Consider the following 19,819-nt stretch of genomic DNA (forward strand, 5'->3'; position numbering starts at 1 on the left):
AGATCTACACCTTAATATAAGGAGTACAACAAACATAGTGTAAACACACTGTGTAAAAACAGTATAAGAATGGTGTTAAATATAGTTAATTAAATTAATATAAATAAATGTATAAAAGTATTTTGGAGTTTGCTTAGCAACTGTACAACATTTTTGTCCAAATTATTTATTGAAGTTTAAAAGTGTAGTCAGATATGTTTTAAACAGGTTCTGAATAAAATGTGTTCAGTCTGAAGCGGAATTAAAAGCCTCCGCACTTCCCCCGTCGGAGCTTAACAGCGTGACACCCAGCGGAAGTAAACAGTAGCAGCTAGCAGCATTAGCTGCCTGTGTGTAATGAACGAAGTGGAAGACGGTACTGAGTCACAGCGCAGCTCATTATTGAATTAGTAATTAAAGAACAATGAGTTCAGTTGAGAGTTTGAGAGAGTTTGTCAACGAGCGACTAACTGCTGCTGCTGAAGAAATATTCCGAGTGTTTAAAACAACTATCGTCCAGTACGAGGAAGAGATCGATCGGCAGCGCGTCCTGCTGGATATCTGCTGGAAACCCCAAGTAAAGTTACACAGGACAGGTGAGGACAAGTTTATTATTTTAACAACACTAATGTTCAGAGCCCTGGAGTGGCCATAGAGGGGGAGATATGCATCGCAGCCACGTTTCACTACATGGAGCGAACAGACGAGTGTTTCCCTCGTGTTGGTTCATTCCACTCCGGGACTCCGGAGGTTCTGAGTGCCCGCTGCACGGCTGGGCTCCGTTCTATAGAAGACCGCAGCCAAACTCCACTCAAAAAATGCTGATTTTACACACAAAGCGTTCAGAACAATATGAGGAGCACTAAAACTAAACAGAAAGAGGTGTGTCTCATTGAACCTATTATGAAGACATGTCGGCATTGGCTTGGAGTCAATCGGTCAGATGACCTGGAAGCTATTGAAAAAAAATGTAGATTTTACATTCAAAACATTGCTAACAAGGAAAATTATGTTTTTGCCAAATGCTACAAACACTGGAACCAAGGTATGAAACACAGAGCAGGACATATTTCACAGCAGAAGCTATTCCAGCTCTTTATGATGAGACGAGAGGAAAGGTGGAGGATCGCTCCAGTCTGCAGAGAGAATTGTGCTCACCTGTGATGGATGGACTTCACGGGCCACAGAGTCCTACGTGAAGCAAGGACTGCCCATTTTATTGATAACGAGTGGGAAACGCACTCCTACATACTACAAAAAAGAGGGATGCAGGAGACTCATACCGGTGCTAATCACCACTCAGAGAAGTGCACTCACCTCTGAGCATGCTGTTCAGTTGCTGTTCAGTTGCTGTTGAGTTGCTGTTCCTGAAGAAGAACATGCATATTTGAGGATGAATTGAAATGTGCTCAGGTTTACATAATACAAGTTACTACAAATAAAGGTTGATTGGTTGATTAAATAATCTCTGCCTTTTGTTCTCTGTCCCTCCAGAGATCCCACAGCAACATGTCTGTAAGGAGGAGGAGGTTCTCACTGACCAGCAGGTCTGTAACCAGGAGAGGAACTCCAGTCTGGACCAAGAGGACCCAGAGCCTCCAGAGATTAAAGAGGAACAGGAGGAACTCTGCACCAGTCGGGAGGGAGAGCAGCTTGTACTGAAGGTTGAGACGGATACCGTCATGTTGACTCCAACTTATGAGGAAAGTGACCACAGTGAAGCAGAACCAAAAAGTGACCACCAGCTCCTCTCCAACAACTCTCATGTAGCTGAGAGCCAAGATCAGAAACGAGGAAAACATGGAGATTCAGGATCAGCTGGAGATGGAGAGCCAAAACAAAAGAAAAGACATCACGGAAGAAAAAGACACAGTGAAAATGCAAAAAACTCTTCCTCATCAGACATTCGCCATAACACTCACCCAGGTAAAAAGTCCTTCAAATGTGACACATGTGGAAAGGCTTTTAAGATTAAGTCCCGATTGAATACACACCTAAGAACCCACACAGGTGAGAAGCCTTATTCTTGCCAAACATGTGGGAAAGATTTCAGGAGTCGTGCTCACTTAACAGTCCACATGAGAACCCACACAGGTGAGAAGCCTTATTCTTGCCAAACATGTGGGAAAGATTTCAGGAGTCGTGCTCACTTAACAATCCACATGAGAACCCACACAGGTGAGAAGCCGTATACTTGCAAAACATGTGGGAAAGCTTTCACTCAAAGTGCTGTGTTAACAGTCCACATGAGAACCCACACAGGTGAGAAACCGTATTCTTGCAACACATGTGGGAAGACTTTCAAGACTGGTGGTGAATTGAATCAGCACATGAGAGTCCACACAGGTGAGAAGCCGTATACTTGCAAAACATGTGGGAAAGCTTTCACTCGAAGTGCTGACTTAACAGTCCACATGAGAACCCACACAGGTGAGAAGCCGTATTCTTGCAACACATGTGGGAAAGCTTTCAAGACTCGTGGTGAATTGAATCAGCACATGAGATTCCACACAGGTGAGAAGCCGTATTCTTGCCAAACATGTGGGAAGACTTTCAAGACTCGTGGTGAATTGAATCTGCACATGAGAATCCACACTGGTGAGAAGCCGTATTCTTGCAAAACATGTGGGAAGACTTTCAGCCAAAATGCAAACTTAACAGTCCACATGAGAATCCACACTGGTGAGAAGCCTTATTCTTGCAACACGTGGGAAAGATTTCAGGACTCGTAGTATATTGAACCTGCACATGAGAATCCACACTGGTGAGTGGTGAGAAGCCGTATACTTGCAAAACATGTGGGAAGACTTTCAGGTGTCCTGGTCACTTAACAGCCCACATGCGAATCCACACAGGTGAGAAGCCATATACTTGCAACATGTGTGGGAAGACTTTCAAATCTTGTTCAGAATTAAATCGACACATGAGATTCCACACAGGTGAGAAGCCTTTTACCTGTGATACTTGTGGGAAGGCTTTCGTGCTTCGTCCTCAGTTAACTCGTCACATGAGGGTCCACACAGGTGAGAAGCCGTATACTTAATGTTTTAGTGATTTATGTGATTTGTGTTTAAGACAGTCCACATTAAGCCATGGTGACATTCTGGGAAAGGTGAAACACGATTTGAAACATTAAAAATGTTAGTTTAGTTTTAGTTTGTTTCTGTGAGTTTTAGACTTGGATTCTAATAATAATAAGTTAAAGTAGTTCATCAGTCAGAGCCTAAGAATCACCACCGACAGCGACTGAGGAAGACCATCATCATCGTCATCTTCTTCATCTCCATCATCATTAACAAAGACGTTACAGCGACAGGCTGTTTAAGGAACCGTGTGGGCGGTTTCCAACGAAAGAAGATTCTTTAAGTTCAGGAGAAATTTGGTCAGAATCAGAAACAGATTTATTGCCAAGAAGGATTTTACACCAACAAGGAATTTGTCTAGGTGAATAAGGTGCATACATTGAAGACAATAAACAAACAGTGACTATAATAAATATGTACAAATTCTGCATTAATGTAATGCAAAGACTTGAAGGGCGGTAGTGGGTTTGAGTGCAAGAGTCCGTGTCAGTGTCAGTGGGGGTCCCGGGACTTGTTAAGGATCCCAACTACAGAGGGGAAGAAACTGTTCATGTGGCGGGAGGTTTTGGTCCTGATGGACCGCAGCCTCCTGCCAGAGGGGAGAGTGTCAAAAAGTCTGTGACCGGGATGGGAGGGGTCGGCCACAATCCTACCTGCACACCTCAGAGCCCTGGAGCTGTGCAGGTCCTGAAGGGATGGAAGGTTGCAGCCAATCACCTTCTCAGCAGAGCGTATGATACGCTGGTCAGGGCTCTGTTAGCATTAAACTATTCTCTTAATATTTAACTGCTTTCACCCTACCTGCAATTTCACCGTCCGCCCATATTTCATTCATAAACTAATTACATTAGTCATTACAGACTCACCGTCTTTCTGTTATATGTTAATGTTGTTTAGTTGCCATCTCATTTACTTAAATGAAAATAAATATATTTAACCGTATGTCGTTGTCTGTGGAGGTTTGTTTTACTGTGGAGAACCAATGGTAACTGTGTGTAGAAGCCACTACTGCAGTGGCAGTACTGCAGTAATGAGATTAAATACATTGATTTGAATGAATTAATATTGATTAAAGTTAACATTGTCTAGTCGAATTTGATTAATTTCCTCCAGATTAGTCAAAGAGATAAAAGAACGGAGGTGGTGCTCCTATTCACGAGTGCTTTATTAATCTCAAGTGATTAATACATTAATTTATGTGTAGTGTTTCTCCTACATTGGCATGAGGATAAGTTGACAGTACCCAGATGTTACTCCTCATTAAGAAGAGATCTTAAAGGTTGAGTATGAATGGGAGGAATTATTACTGCAAAAAACAAACATTTATATGTTAAATACTTGTAGTTTTTCCAGTAGCTTCCATGTAAGTAACCAAACAGAAAGCTGTTAGTTCAAAGTAGCAGTTTAGAAAAGAGTGGCACATTTATTTGTGGAATTAAGCAGAGTAGATCTACACCTTAATACAAGGAGTACAACAAACATAGTGTAAACACACTGTAAAAACAGAATAAAAATGGTGTTAAATATTGTTAATTAAATTAATATAAATAAAATGGGAAGTTGTAGTAGACTGTTGGAGGATGAGGATTTGGAGACGGAGTGGGAAATGAGTGGGAGCAGGAAAGGTGGAGGAGGGAGAAGGGATAGCAGAAATAGTCAGTTAACAAAAAAACGAGCATTAGAGGAGGATGAGGAAGGAAGAGATGTCAGGTAAAGGACAATGATGGAAGAATTTAAGATCATTCTTAAATTTAAAGTGGGCAGTGTCCAGTCACTAACAGCTGGATTGAGAAACGCGATTGGGGAATTAGAGATGGTGAAGATATTATGTGATGGCAGTCTGTTGGTAAAATGCAAGAATAATGAGCAGAGAAATAAAACAATGAAACTGTAATGTAATAACAAAATAGTGGAAAAAAAGATAGTTGGGGAGAGGAGAGGAACTAGGGGAGTGATAACTGGAATCCCTGTTGGAGAAAACCTGGAGGAGCTCAGGAAAGTGCTGAAAGGCGGAACGGTCACAGGAATTAGACGGCTCCAGGCCTTTAGAAATGGGGAAAAAGTTGATAGTGAATCTGTTCTGCTACAGTTCAAGGATGAGGTGCTTCCTGGAAAAATGATGGTAGGATACATGAGTTTTAGCGTAAGAGAATATGTTCCTGCTCCACTAAGATGCTATAAATGTCAAGCGATATGGTCATACCGCTAATGTATGCAAAGGGAAACAGAGATGCGGAAGATGCGGAGGAGAGCGTGCGTATGGACAGTGTGGCAGCAAGGATGCAGTTAAGTGCTGTCATTGTGGAGGGAACCACACAGCAGCATATGGGATGCGGGGACAGCCTTCCATTCTGAAACACCCCCACTCCGAAACACCGCTGTTCCGACTTTCAACTTCAAATTACTTCCCAAAAGGGTTAGGGTTAGGGTCAGGGTCAGGGTCAGGGTTTCCCCAATAGCCTTTTCGCGGATGCGTTGTCAGGAAGCAGGCAGTAGAAGTTCAACAAGTAAAATCAGAGTGGAAAGTGACATATGAAGAGGCTGTGCAGATATGTAACAATGAAAGAAGAGAAGAAGGAGTCAACCAAAGCAAACATGAAACAAGTGTGGCTTCAGGCCGGGCACAAAAGGACAATGCAGGAGTGCCAATGGACAGATTAGTGCTATTCTTAGCTTGCGTCATCAACTGTTCAGAGCAAAGGAAAACCAAGACAGAGAAAATCAAAATCATAGTTAAGGCAGCAGCTAAATTCCTTAACATGAAAGATTTATCACGGGAAAAGATACAGACTGACCTTAGCCACGGAGAAAGGACCTCGGAGGCAGCTTCGCAAATCATAACATAGTGTTGATACTTCAATGGAACGCCAGGAGTCTGATAGCGAATGGACAGGAGTTTACAGGATATATTGATCATTTAGAAAGGAAACCAGACATCATATGCATTCAGGAAACATGGCTCAAAACAACTCTGGAGTCCATTATTAAGGGGTATACTGTTATCCGCAAAGATAGAAACAATGGTAATGGAGGGGGATGTGCAATATTTATTAAAGAAGGTATAAATTATAGACAGTTAGATACAATACAAAAGTTAGAGGTAATAGTTTTTGAAATATGGAGTAAGAATGGTAGTATGAAAATAGTACATTTTTATAACCCATGCAAAAAGTTAGAAAAAGGAAAACTAGAGTTAATATTGGAACACTGGAGAGGTAATATCATCTGGTGTGGGGATTTTAATGCACATAGCACAGTGTGGGGGGAAAAAGAAGATTTAAATGGAGAGATTTTAGAGGAACTCATAGATGAGAAGGAATTGGTGTGTTTAAATGATGGAGTAGGCACAAGGGTTAATTTGGGGAAGGGTACAGAGTCAGCAGTAGACCTTACTTTGGTATCACAGTCACTGGTCGAGAAGAGTAATTGGGAAGTATTTAAAGGAAGCACTATAGGGAGTGATCACTCTCCAATATTCATAGGTGTTGGAGTTGAAAGGGAGATGAAACAGGACGAGAGAGAAGGAAGATGGAAATTTGAAGAAGCAAATTGGAACAAGTATAGAGTATTAGCTGAAGGACTTTGACTGACTTTGCCTTGCAGTCTCTCTCCTCCTCACCTGGCAAGGAGGACGTTGTTTTCTTTACAATAAAGCCGTCAGATAGACGTTTCCCAGGAGACTCCCTAAGGTTATTTACAACTATCTAACATCGTCTGTCCTCCTTCCCTCGGAGACAGCCACATTCCTTTCTTTTCTGGTCAATTGAGGTTCATCATCAAATCAATCCACTCTCCAGGCATCAAGAGGAACAGAGAACTGTCACAATCATGTGTTATAAAGGAAAGTCTTTGCAATTGTAAATGAGACTAACGACGGCTGATGTTCTGTGTTCTCTCCTGATCTAATTAACACACACATGCTCCAGAGTAAAAGTACTCTGGGCCCCACCTTGACACTCAGTGGTTTACGACCATGCTTTTCTCTTATCTGTGGGGGTTTCTGCACTCATCCAGATTGAAACCAAATTTTAAATAACCATTAAGCTGGAATCTCATCCTCTTAATCTTAACAGATGTCTGTAAATGTCCTGTGTTTGCAGGAACCACAGCATCTCCTGATGGTGAGTCCTGGTACGATTGGGACAGACTTTCAGGAGATCTATTGTTTAAATACCTCATCTTTCTATTACCAGTAAATGTCTCTGATATGCCCTGTTTAATAAGTATTAGGCTAGAACTAAAGGAAGTTCAATTAGTTTACAAGTCAGAGCCTAAGAACCACCACTCAAAGCGACGAAGAAGACCATCATCTTTATCAAGATCATCATCATTGATAAAGAAGTTTCAGTAACGGGCTGTTTCAGAAACCGTGCAAGCGGTTTCCAACGAAAGACAGACTCTTTGACAAGCCAGACCGGCTCTGCCCCCCAACGCACAAAGGTCGTCTGTTTCACAAAAAGCAAAATTCAGGATCAGATTCAACTTAAAATGTATGGAGAAAATTTAGAAAGAGTAGAATGTTTCAAATATCTACGTATCTGGTTCGACAAGAATCTTACTTGGAAAATTCACATAGGGACAATTGTTGGAAAATGTAAAAAAGTACTGAATGTTGTTGATGTTTGAGGGGTAACGAGTGGGGAGCAAATAAAGTGTCTCTGAAAGCTGTTTACATTGGGCTAATCAGGGAAGGTCTTGACTATGGCTGCACAATTTACCAGTCTGCTTCAAAAACTTTACTAAAAAAATTGGATACACTTAGATATCAGGCCTTGAGACTCCGCTGTGGTGCTATTAATACAACCCCAGTGTCAGCTTTACAAGTGGAGATGAATGAAATGCCATTAGAAATAAGAAGAAATCAGATTTCACTAACATACTGGGCAAACCTAAAGGGCCATAAGGAGAGTCAGCCCACTCAGAAGGTGTTACAGATGTGTCAAGAGAAGGAAAGAAGACAGTTGAAGAGCTTTGGTTGGATGATGGGGGATGCAGTATAGAAATAGGGATAGGGGATTTAGTGTTAAGCCCCACTGTACCATCCTCCACTGTCCCACCTTGGCTATTAAGAGAAATAGAGGTAGACATACATCTGTTAGCAGAGGGTGATTTGTTAATTTTTAACAGGGGGATGGCTCAATGGGAGCAGCACCCTGCCCCGACACACCTATGTCCACCTCCCAAAGGACATTGTTGATGCCTTAACCACAACTGTGGCATTTCTAATTTTACAACTCCATTTAATCCAGTTATCTTCCTTCTCTCCCTACTACAATTGTCTTTGTATAACTGTATTAAAGTAACAAGTAAATACACCTTTAAATTGTATGCAGTGGACTGAGTTTATTCAGGCAGGGTTTTCTCATGTTTCTCACAATACACTACAAGCAGGGTCATTTTAAGTTACATGACCCCTTGGAATTTTTTACCATCTAAATTCCTTGAGGGACACAAAATGAATATTGTGCAAAATAGTAGAGCCCGACCGATTTATCGGCCAATATGAGCCTCTCACAGATATATCAGTATCAGTGTATATATTGTCCGATATGCACTGATATGAAAACCTTATATTTAAAAACTATAATGGAGAAAAACATGCTTGGGCTAATTTAAAATTGGTGTAATGACACAGTTTGTCCAGCAGAGCGCGCTTCAACGGGACTAAAACAGCTGGTGTCAGGAAATGTAACAGCTGCCTCACTAATGGTTGAACTATAAACCAGCACAAACATGACAATTACCAACAGAACATAAGCCACCATGTTCTGAACAGACACTAAAAACACTTACAGAAAGTAACATTTTAGTTTTAGAAAAGGAAACTTGTTGTGCTCCTCCTCTACAGAGAGACGCGCTGGGGATCCACCGGAAGCTGCTCTATGACGTCGCGTCTGCTACAGGTTTTGTTCCGCCCTCCGCACGACGTCATACCATGAATGTATGAAGAGAACCAGGCGGGAACGTTTCAGAACCGAGCCTTTGGCCTGCCCGATTTTGTTGACTTGCTCAGATTTTGACGTTTTTATACAATCGGGAGTCTGCACACGGTGTTTTATTTTGAAAATTGACCGGATGCTCTATGCCGTGCACGGCTCAACTGTGCGCCGTCGATCGCGGCCGCTTGTGATTTGTAACACACTTTCTGCTACTAGGGGATGGAGAGTGATGGCAGGTTAACAAGGGGGATGCTTTTTGGTAATTTTGCTAACAAGGGGGACGGCATCCCCCCTCATCCCCCCTCATGTCGCCTACTGTCTGTTAGAAAGGAAGAAAGGGAAAAGTATAAATAGGAATCAGGTTGATAGATATATAGAGGAACATTATTCAACATTTACTAAAGTATATACTGATGCATCAAAGACAACTAACAACAGAGTAGCAGTTGCGTTCACCATCCCAGATTTAAATATTGTGTCAATTAAAAGAATCAGTAATAACATCGGTATTTACGAGAGAAATGGTAGCTATTCTTTGAGCACTTGAGTGGGTGGAAAGAAATAAACTAAAGTACTAATAGGATCAGATTCAAGCAGTTCATTAACCAGTCTCAAAAACATGCAATCAGAAACAAGACAAGATATTCTGGTGGAAATAGCTCAAACTGTATAAAATTACCAAAGCAGGAGTAAATGTGAAGAATATGACAGTAAACTATAGTAAGGCGGAAGTTAAAAGCATAATCAAAGTAGAAATGAAAAAGAAGTGGCAGGAGGGTTGGAACAAGGAAAATAAAGGTAGAGTGTTCTACAGTATCCAAAGGGAGGTGGGAAGGATGAGAGAAAATAGTAGAAGTAAAAAAGAAGAAGATATAATATCAAGAATGAGATTTGTATGATGAAAGTAATTGGGAAACATGAAACTGGTTTGTGTGAACAGTGTAATTATCAAGAAACAGTTGAACATGTCATTATAAATGGTCCTAAGTATCAGCGGCAAAGGAGGATTCTGAGAGACAGACTCAGTAGAGAGCAAATCAAATTTATCAAATGTTTTAATCAAAAGAATATAGGTATTAATATTATCATTTTCTTTGTTTATTTATTATTATTATTATTATTATTATTATTATTATTATTATTATTATTTTATTATTATTATTTTGATCCTCTACCAGTAGTCGTAGTATTCCATTCTGATCCACACTCCAGTTCAGAAGGTGGCGGTAATGCACAGCTAAAAGTTGTTTGCCGACCGCCATGAAGAAGAAGAAGAAGAAGAAGAAGAAGAAGAAGAAGAAGAAGAAGCCTCCGCACTTCCCCCGTCGGAGCTTAAAAGCGTGACACCCAGCGGAAGTAAACAGTAGCAGCTAGCAGCATTAGCTGCCTGTGTGTAATGAACGAAGTGGAAGACGGTACTGAGTCACAGCGCAGCTCATTATTGAATTAGTAATTAAAGAACAATGAGTTCAGTTGAGAGTTTGAGAGAGTTTGTCAACGAGCGACTAACTGCTGCTGCTGAAGAAATATTCCGAGTGTTTAAAACAACTATCGTCCAGTACGAGGAAGAGATCGATCGGCAGCGCGTCCTGCTGGATATCTGCTGGAAACCCCAAGTAAAGTTACACAGGACAGGTGAGGACAAGTTTATTATTTTAACAACACTAATGTTCAGAGCCCTGGAGTGGCCATAGAGGGGGAGATATGCATCGCAGCCACGTTTCACTACATGGAGCGAACAGACGAGTGTTTCCCTCGTGTTGGTTCATTCCACTCCGGGACTCCGGAGGTTCTGAGTGCCCGCTGCACGGCTGGGCTCCGTTCTATAGAAGACCGCAGCCAAACTCCACTCAAAAAATGCTGATTTTACACACAAAACGTTCAGAAAAATACGAGGAGCACTAAAACTCAACAGAAAGAGGTGTGTCTCGTTGAACCTATTATGAAGACATGTCGGCATTGATTTTGTGTCAGTGGATCAAATGAGCTGGAAACTATTGGGAAAAATGTAGATTTTACATTCAAAACATTAATAACAAGGAAAATGATGTTTTTTGCCAAATGGTACAAACACTGGAACCAAGATATGAAATACAGAGCAGAACATATTTCACAGAAGAAGCTATTCCAGCTTTTTATGATGAGACGAGAGGAAATGTGGAGGATCGCTCCAGTCTGCAGAGAGAATTGTGCTCACCTGCGATGGATGGACTCATCCTGGTGCTAATCACCACTCAGAGAAGTGCACTCACCTCTGAGCATGCTGTTCAGTTGCTGTTCCTGAAGAAGAACATGCATATTTGAGGATGAATTGAAATGTGCTCAGGTTTACATAATACAAGTTACTACAAATAAAGGTTGATTGGTTGATTAAATAATCTCTGCCTTTTGTTCTCTGTCCCTCCAGAGCTCCCACAGCAACATGTCTGTAAGGAGGAGGAGGTTCTCGCTGACCAGCAGGTCTGTAACCAGGAGAGGAACTCCAGTCTGGACCAAGAGGACCCAGAGCCTCCAGAGATTAAAGAGGAACAGGAGGAACTCTGCACCAGTCGGGAGGGAGAGCAGCTTGTACTGAAGGTTGAGACGGATACCGTCATGTTGACTCCAACTTATGAGGAAAGTGACAACAGTGAAGCAGAACCAAAAAGTGACCACCAGCTCCTTTCTAACGACTCTCATGTAGCTGAGAGCCAAGTTCAGAAAGGAGGAAAACATGGAGATTCAGGATCAGCTGGAGATGGAGAGCCAAAACAAAAGAAAAGACATCACGGAAGCAAAAGTCACAGTGATAATGCAAAAAACTCTACCTCATTAGACATTCGCCATAACACTCATGCAGGTAAAAAGTCTTTCAAATGTGACACATGTGGAAAGGCTTTTAAGTTTAAGTCCCTATTGAATTTACACCTAAGAACCCACACTGGTGAGAAACCTTATTCTTGCCAAACATGTGTGAAGACCTTCAGCCAAAGTGTTCACTTAACAGTCCACATGAGAACCCACACAGGTGAGAAACCGTATTCTTGTCAAACATGTGGGAAGACTTTCAAGACTCATGGTGAATTGAATCTGCACATGAGAATCCACACTGGTGAGAAGCCGTATACTTGCAAAACATGTGGGAAAGCTTTCAGCCGAAGTGCTCACTTAACAGTCCACATGAGAACCCACACAGGTGAGAAACCGTATTCTTGCCAAACATGTGGGAAGACTTTCAAGACTCCTGGTGAATTGAATCTGCACATGAGAATCCACACTGGTGAGAAGCCGTATTCTTGCAAAACATGTAGGAAAGCTTTCAGCCGAAGTGTTAACTTAACTCGTCACATGAGAACTCACACAGGTGAGAAGCCTTTTGCCTGTGAAATTTGTGGGATGGCTTTCAGCCGAAGTGCTCACTTAACAGTCCACATGAGAATCCACACTGTTGAGAAGCCTTATTCTTGCAAAACATGTGGGAAGACTTTCAAGACTCGTGGTGAATTGAATCTGCACAAGAGAATCCACACTGGTCAGAAGGCTTATACTTGCAAAACATGTGGGAGAGCTTTCAGCCGAAGTGATCACTTAACAGTCCACATGAGAACCCACACAGGTGAGAAGCCGTATTCTTGCCAAACATGTGGGAAGACTTTCAAGACTCGTGGTGAATTGAATCTGCACATGAGAGTCCACACTGGTCAGAAGGCTTATACTTGCAAAACATGTGGGAAAGCTTTCGGCCGAAGTGATCACTTAACAGTCCACATGAGAACCCACACAGGTAAGAAACCACATTCTTGCAAAACATGTGGGGAAGTGTAGTGTAATATAAGTAAGTAGTTAGGGTTTAATGACAACTGGTAACAAGTACAGAGATGTTAAAGAATCTAATCAAAATGTGAATGAATCATAAATGAATGGTTAAAACATGTATTGCTCTGCACTAGTTGATTGAATATGCAACTATTGATCGAATTGATGATTAAACTACTGAATTGTTTTAACTTGGAGTGAAATATAACCACAAATGTAAGAGTGAAATCATGTAACCAAATATACCACACTTTTATTATTATTTTTAAAAGAAATGCAGTCAGTAGGGCAGTGGAACACATCAAGGAGGAGACTTAGAGTTAAAAAAGAAAAGTCTCATGGCTGCAGCACAGTGGAGGAGCGTTCAAGGCCGCAAAGTGGCAGCACAGTAGATAAGATGTGCAGGGGAAGTCCAGGATACCAGCTGCAAAGGGACTTCAAAGCGTATGCCCAGTGAGGAGTTTGTCTTGACCAATGTTGGCATGGGTGGGCACATGTTTAGCCTCGTGCAGGGAAATACCACAGTCAGCAAAATTTGATACATAGACAAAGGATAGAGCAAGGATTGGATAAACCGTGGTGCCCAACCCCCACCTTAGTGAATATAAGGAGTATATTTTGTATTGAGAATTTGGGTCTTTTTTGATGAGCTTTTGTCTGTGAGATCTCATGTTTTAATTGTCGACATTAAACATTACTGCACTCAGCTTTAGAGGAGTCCTGGAGATTATTTCCTTTTCATTGGTGACTTTTTGAAACAATGAAAAACCTTTTTGAACAATTTAAGAATAAGAAATCGAGACACGACAGAAGCTTTCAACTGAAGTGCAAACTTAACAGTCCACATGAGAATCCACACAGGTGAGAAGCCATAACTTTGCAAGACCTGGAGGAAAAGTTTCTCTGATCAGTCTGCTTTGAAGAGACATTTGAGGACACGTACAGGCGAGTAGCTTTGTATTTGCAAAATATGTTGGATGTGATTCAGTTCTAGTGTTTCATGCATAATTCCAGAACTTTAACTTGAAATTATATACTTGAAAAATCCTCAGAGGCTCAATATACACAGGAGAAATGATGAGCTGAAAGCTGAATGTGTACAATTTCCCCTTGAGAAGATGTCACAGTATGTTTATGTGTCAATATCTTCATGCTGATTTGCCCATATTTGTGAAAATGATGATTAAAAAGTCGAGTTAATCAGTCTCATGTGTCCCACTTATTATCGCTCCTCGTGTCTTGCTTTTCTATAAACATCTATATGTTAAATACTTGTAGTTTTTCCAGTAGCTTCCATGTAAGTAACCAAACAGGAAGCTGTTAGTTCAAAGTAGCAGTTTAGAAAAGAGTGGCACATTTCTTTGTGGGATTAAGCAGAGTAGATCTACACCTTAATTCAAGGAGTACAACAAACATAGTGTAAACACACTGTGTAAAAACAGTATAAGAATGGTGTTAAATATAGTTAATTAAATTAATATAAATAAATGTATAAAAGTATTTGGGAGTTTGCTTAGCAACTGGACAACATTTTTTGTCCAAATTATTTATTGAAGTTTAAAAGAGTAGTCAGATATGTTTTAAACAGGTTCTGAATAAAATGTGTTCAGTCTGAAGCGGAAATAAAAGCCTCCGCACTTCCCCTGTCGGAGCTTAACAGCGTGACACCCAGCGGAAGTAAACAGTAGCAGCTAGCAGCATTAGCTGCCTGTGTGTAATGAACGAAGTGGAAGACGGTACTGAGTCACAGCGCAGCTCATTATTGAATTAGTAATTAAAGAACAATGAGTTCAGTTGAGAGTTTGAGAGAGTTTGTCAACGAGCGACTAACTGCTGCTGCTGAAGAAATATTCCGAGTGTTTAAAACAACTATCGTCCAGTACGAGGAAGAGATCGATCGGCAGCGCGTCCTGCTGGATATCTGCTGGAAACCCCAAGTAAAGTTACACAGGACAGGTGAGGACAAGTTTATTATTTTAACAACACTAATGTTCAGAGCCCTGGAGTGGCCATAGAGGGGGAGATATGCATCGCAGCCACGTTTCACTACATGGAGCGAACAGACGAGTGTTTCCCTCGTGTTGGTTCATTCCACTCCGGGACTCCGGAGGTTCTGAGTGCCCGCTGCACGGCTGGGCTCCGTTCTATAGAAGCCCGCAGCCAAACTCCACTCAAAAAATGCTGATTTTACACACAAAGCGTTCAGAACAATACGAGGAGCACTAAAACTCAACAGAAAGAGGTGTGTCTCATTGAACCTATTATGAAGACATGTCGGCATTGATTTTGAGTCAGTGGGTCAGATGAGCTGGACACTATTGGAAAAAAATGTAGATTTTACATCCAAAACATTCATGACAAGGAAAATTATGTTTTTTTTAACCAAATGGTACAAACATTGTAAACCAAGGTATGAAATACAGAGCAGAAAATATTTCACAGAAGAAGCTATTCCAGCTTTTTATGATGAGACGAGAGGAAAGGTGGAGGATCGCTCCAGTCTGCAGAGAGAATTGTGCTCACCTGCGATGGATGGACTTCACGGTCCACAGAGTCCTACGTGAAGCAAAGACTGCCCATTTTATTGATAACGAGTGGGAAACGCACTCCTACATGCTACAAACAAGAGGGACGAGACTCATACCGGTGCTAATCACCACTCAGAGAAGTGCACTCACCTCTGAGCATGCTGTTCAGTTGCTGTTCCTGAAGAAGAACATGCATATTTGAGGATGAATTGAAATGTGTTCAGGTTTACATAATACAAGTTACTACAAATAAAGGTTGATTGGTTGAATAAATAATCTCTGCCTTTTGTTCTCTGTCCCTCCAGAGATCCCACAGCAACATGTCTGTAAGGAGGATGAGGTTCTCGCTGACCAGCAGGTTTGTAACCAGGAGAGGAACTCCAGTCTGGACCAAGAGGACCCAGAGCCTCCAGAGATTAAAGAGGAACAGGAGGAACTCTGCACCAGTCAGGAGGGAGAGCAGCTTGTACTGAAGGTTGAGACGGATACCGTCATGTTGACTCCAACTTATGAGGAAAGTGACCACAGTGAAGCAGAACCAAAAAGTGACCACCAGCTCCTCTCCAACAACTCTCATGTAGCTGAGAGCCAAGATCAGAAAGGAGGAAAACATGGAGATTCAGGATCAGCTGGAGATGGAGAGCCAAAACAAAAGAAAAGACATCACAGAAGCAAAAGTCACAGTGATAATGCAAAAAACTCTACCTTATCAGACATTCACCATAACACTCACCCAGGTAGAAAGTCTTTCAAATGTGACACATGTGGAAAGGCTTTTAAGATTAAGTCCCTATTGAATACACACCTAAGAACCCACACAGGTGAGAAGCCTTATTCTTGCCAAACATGTGGGAAGACTTTCAGGAGATGTGGTGTATTGAATCTGCACATGAGAATCCACACTGGTGAGAAACCGTTTTCTTGCAAAACATGTGGGAAAGCTTTCAGCCAAAGTGCTCACTTAACAGTCCACATGAGAACTCACACAGGTGAGAAGCCTTATACTTGCCAAACATGTGGGAAAGCTTTCAGCCAAAGTGCTCGCTTAACAGTCCACATGAGAATCCACACAGGTGAGAAACCGTTTTCTTGCAAAACATGTGGGAAAGCTTTCAAGACTTGTGCTGAATTGAATCTGCACATGAGAATCCACACTGATGAGAAGCCGTATACTTGCAAAACATGTAGGAAAGCGTTCAGCCATAATTCATCCTTAACAGTCCACATGAGAATCCACACAGGTGAGAAGCCTTATTCTTGCAAAACATGTGGGAAAGATTTCAAGAGTCATAGTAAATTGAATCTGCACATGAGAATCCACACTGGCGAGAAACCGTATACTTGCCAAACATGTGGGAAAGCTTTCAGCCGAAGTGCTCACTTAACAGTCCACATGAGAACTCACACAGGTGAGAAGCCTTATACTTGCCAAACATGTGGGAAAGCTTTCGGCCGAAGAGCTCACTTAACAGTCCACATGAGAACCCACACAGGTGAGAAGCCTTACGCTTGCAAAACATGTGGGAAGACTTTCAACACTTGTAGTAAATTGAATCGGCACATGACAATCCACACAGGTGAGAAGCCTTATTCTTGCAAAACATGTGGAAAAGCTTTCAGCCAAAGTGCAAACTTAAAAGTCCACATGACAATCCACACAGGTGAGAAGCCTTTTTCTTGCCAAACTTGTGGTAAGACTTTCAATCAAAACGGTAACTTAACTCATCACATGAGAACTCACACAGGTGAGAAGCCATAATTTTGCAAGACCTGGGGGAAAAGTTTCTCTGATCAGTCGCTTTGAAGAGACATTTGAGGACACGTACAGGCGAGTAGCTTTGTATTTGTGAAATATGTTGGAGGTGATTCAGTTCTAGTGTTTCATGCATAATTGCAGAACTTTAACTTGAAATTATATACTTGAAAAATCTTCAGAGGCTCAATATACACAGGAGAAATGATGAGCTGAAAGCTGAATGTGTACAATTTCCTATTGAGAAGATGTCACAATATGTTTCTGTCAATATCTTCATCCTGATTTGCCCATATTTGTGAAAATGATGATTAAAAAGTCGAGTTAATCAGTCTCATGTGTCCCACTTATTATCGCTCCTCGTGTCATGCTTTTCTACAAACATTTATATGTTAAATACTTGTAGTTTTTCCAGTAGCTTCCATGTAAGTAACCAAAAAGTAAGCTGTTAGTTCAAAGTATCAGTTTAAAAAAGAGTGGCACATTTCTTTGTGGAATTAAGCAGAGTAGATCTACACCTTAATACAAGGAGTACAACAAACAAAGTGTAAACACACTGTGTAAAAACAGTATAAAAATGGTGTTAAATATGGTTAATTAAATTCATATAAAGAAATGGAAAAAGAAAAAAAAGAAAAATATTTATCCAGGTTTAAAAATGTAGTCAGATATGTTTTGAACAGGTTCTGAATAAAATGTGTTCAGTCTGAAGCGGAACTAAAAGCCTCTGCGAGTGAGGGGACCCGGAAGGTGGAGAGCAGGTGATTTGGGTGTTGTTTTGGCCTAATCTGAGTTGTGACTGGATCAGAATGGGAAGTTGTAGTAGACTGTCGGAGGATGAGGATTTGGAGACGGAGTGTGAAATGAGTGCGAGCAGGAAAGGTGGAGGAGGGAGAAGTACGATTAAAAGAATGTCTGGAAATAGGAAAGAGTACGGTGTAGGAACACATGTCTCTCATCTCTGCTATTAATTGAGGCCTTGTTCTAAGTGGAAGGCAAACATTCCTTTACAGATAGGAGCTGACTTTGCCTTGCAGTCTCTCTCCTCCTCGCTTGGCAAGGAGGACGTTGTTTTCTTTACAATAAAGCCGTCAGATAGACGTTTCCCAGGAGACTCCCTACGGTTATTTACAACTATCTAACATCGTCTGTCCTCCTTCCCTCGGAGACAGCCACATTCCTTTCTTTTCTGGTCAATCGAGGTTCCTCATCAAATCAGTCCACTCTCCAGGCATCAAGAGGAACAGAGAACTGTCACAATCATGTGTTATAAAGGAAAGTCTTTGCAATTGTAAATGAGACTAACGACGGCTGATGTTCTGTGTTCTCTCCTGATTTAATTAACACACACATGCTCCAGAGTAAAAGTACTCTGGGCCCCACCTTGACACTCAGTGGTTTACGACCACGCTTTACTCTTATCTGTGGAGGTTTCTGCACCTATCCCGGTTTCAACCAAGTTTTAAATAACCATTAAGCTGGAATCTCATCCTCTTACTCTTAACAATTTAGTAAACAGGAAAAGAAGTTCATAAAACTGATTTTTCCCGCGTTTCTCTGCGATGAAGTTTGTCTGAGATAGTTTTCTGTGTGTAAATGTCCTGTGTTTGGAGGAACCACAGCACCTTCTGATAGTGAGTCCTGGTACGATTGGGACAGACTTTCAGGAGATCTATTGTTTAAATACCTCATCTTTCTATTACCAGTAAATGTCTCTGATATGCCCCTTTTAATATGTATTGGGCTAGAACTAAAAGAAATATGTAAGTGATTAGTTATTCAATAATCAAGTGTGTTTAGACGTTTTGATCAAGTTTTAATTCCTTTTTGAAATGCCTTTTTCTTGTCAAACATGTGGGATGGATTTCAAGACTGCATTAAATCAACAAATGAGATTCCACACAGGTGAGAAGCCTTTTACCTGTGAAAATTGTGGGAAGGCTTTTGGGTTATGTTCTAACTTAACTCGTTACATGAGAACTCACACAGGTGAGAAGCCATTTTCTTGCAATGCATGCGGGAAAACAGTTTGAAGTCATGTAGTTTGAAAAGGCACATGAGAATCCACACAAGTGAGGAGCCACAATTTTGCGAAATATGTTGAAGGTGATTCAGTTCTAGTGTTTCATGCATAATTGCAGAACTTTAACTTGAAATTATATACTTGAAAAATCCTCAGAGGCTCAATATACACAGGAGAAATGATGAGCTAAAGGGTGAATGTGTACAATTTCCACTTGAGAAGATGTCACAATATGTTTGTGTCAATATCTTCATGCTGATTTGCCCATATTTGTGAAAATGATGATTAAAAAGTCAAGTTAATCAGTCTCATGTGTCCCACTTATTATCGCTCCTCGTGTCATGCTTTTCTACAAACATTTATATGTTAAATACTTGTAGTTTTTCCAGTAACTTCCATGTAAGTAACCAAAAAGTAAGCTGTTAGTTCAAAGTAGCAGTTTAGAAAAGAGTGGCACATTTCTTTGTGGAATTAAGCAGAGTAGATCTACACCTTAATACAAGGAGTACAACAAACATAGTGTAAACACACTGTGTAAAAACAGTATAAAAATGGTGTTAAATAGTTAATTAAATTCATATAAATAAATGTAAGAAATGGAGAAAGAATTAAATAAAATTATTTTGGACTTTAAAAGTGTAGTCAGATATGTTTTAAACGAGTTCTGAATAAAATGTGTTCAGTCTGAAGCGGAAATAAAAGCCTCCGCACTTCCCCTG

General features: G+C 40.9%; 1 pseudogene; it reads left to right on the forward strand.

Moving 5' to 3' along the window:
• Nucleotides 1–322: 322 nt before the first annotated feature.
• LOC141010204 (uncharacterized) lies at nt 323–17,410 on the forward strand (annotated as a pseudogene).
• Nucleotides 17,411–19,819: the final 2,409 nt, after the last annotated feature.

The sequence above is a fragment of the Pagrus major genome, chromosome 16, assembly GCF_040436345.1.
Source record: "Pagrus major chromosome 16, Pma_NU_1.0".
Classification (NCBI taxonomy): Eukaryota; Metazoa; Chordata; class Actinopteri; order Spariformes; family Sparidae; genus Pagrus; species Pagrus major.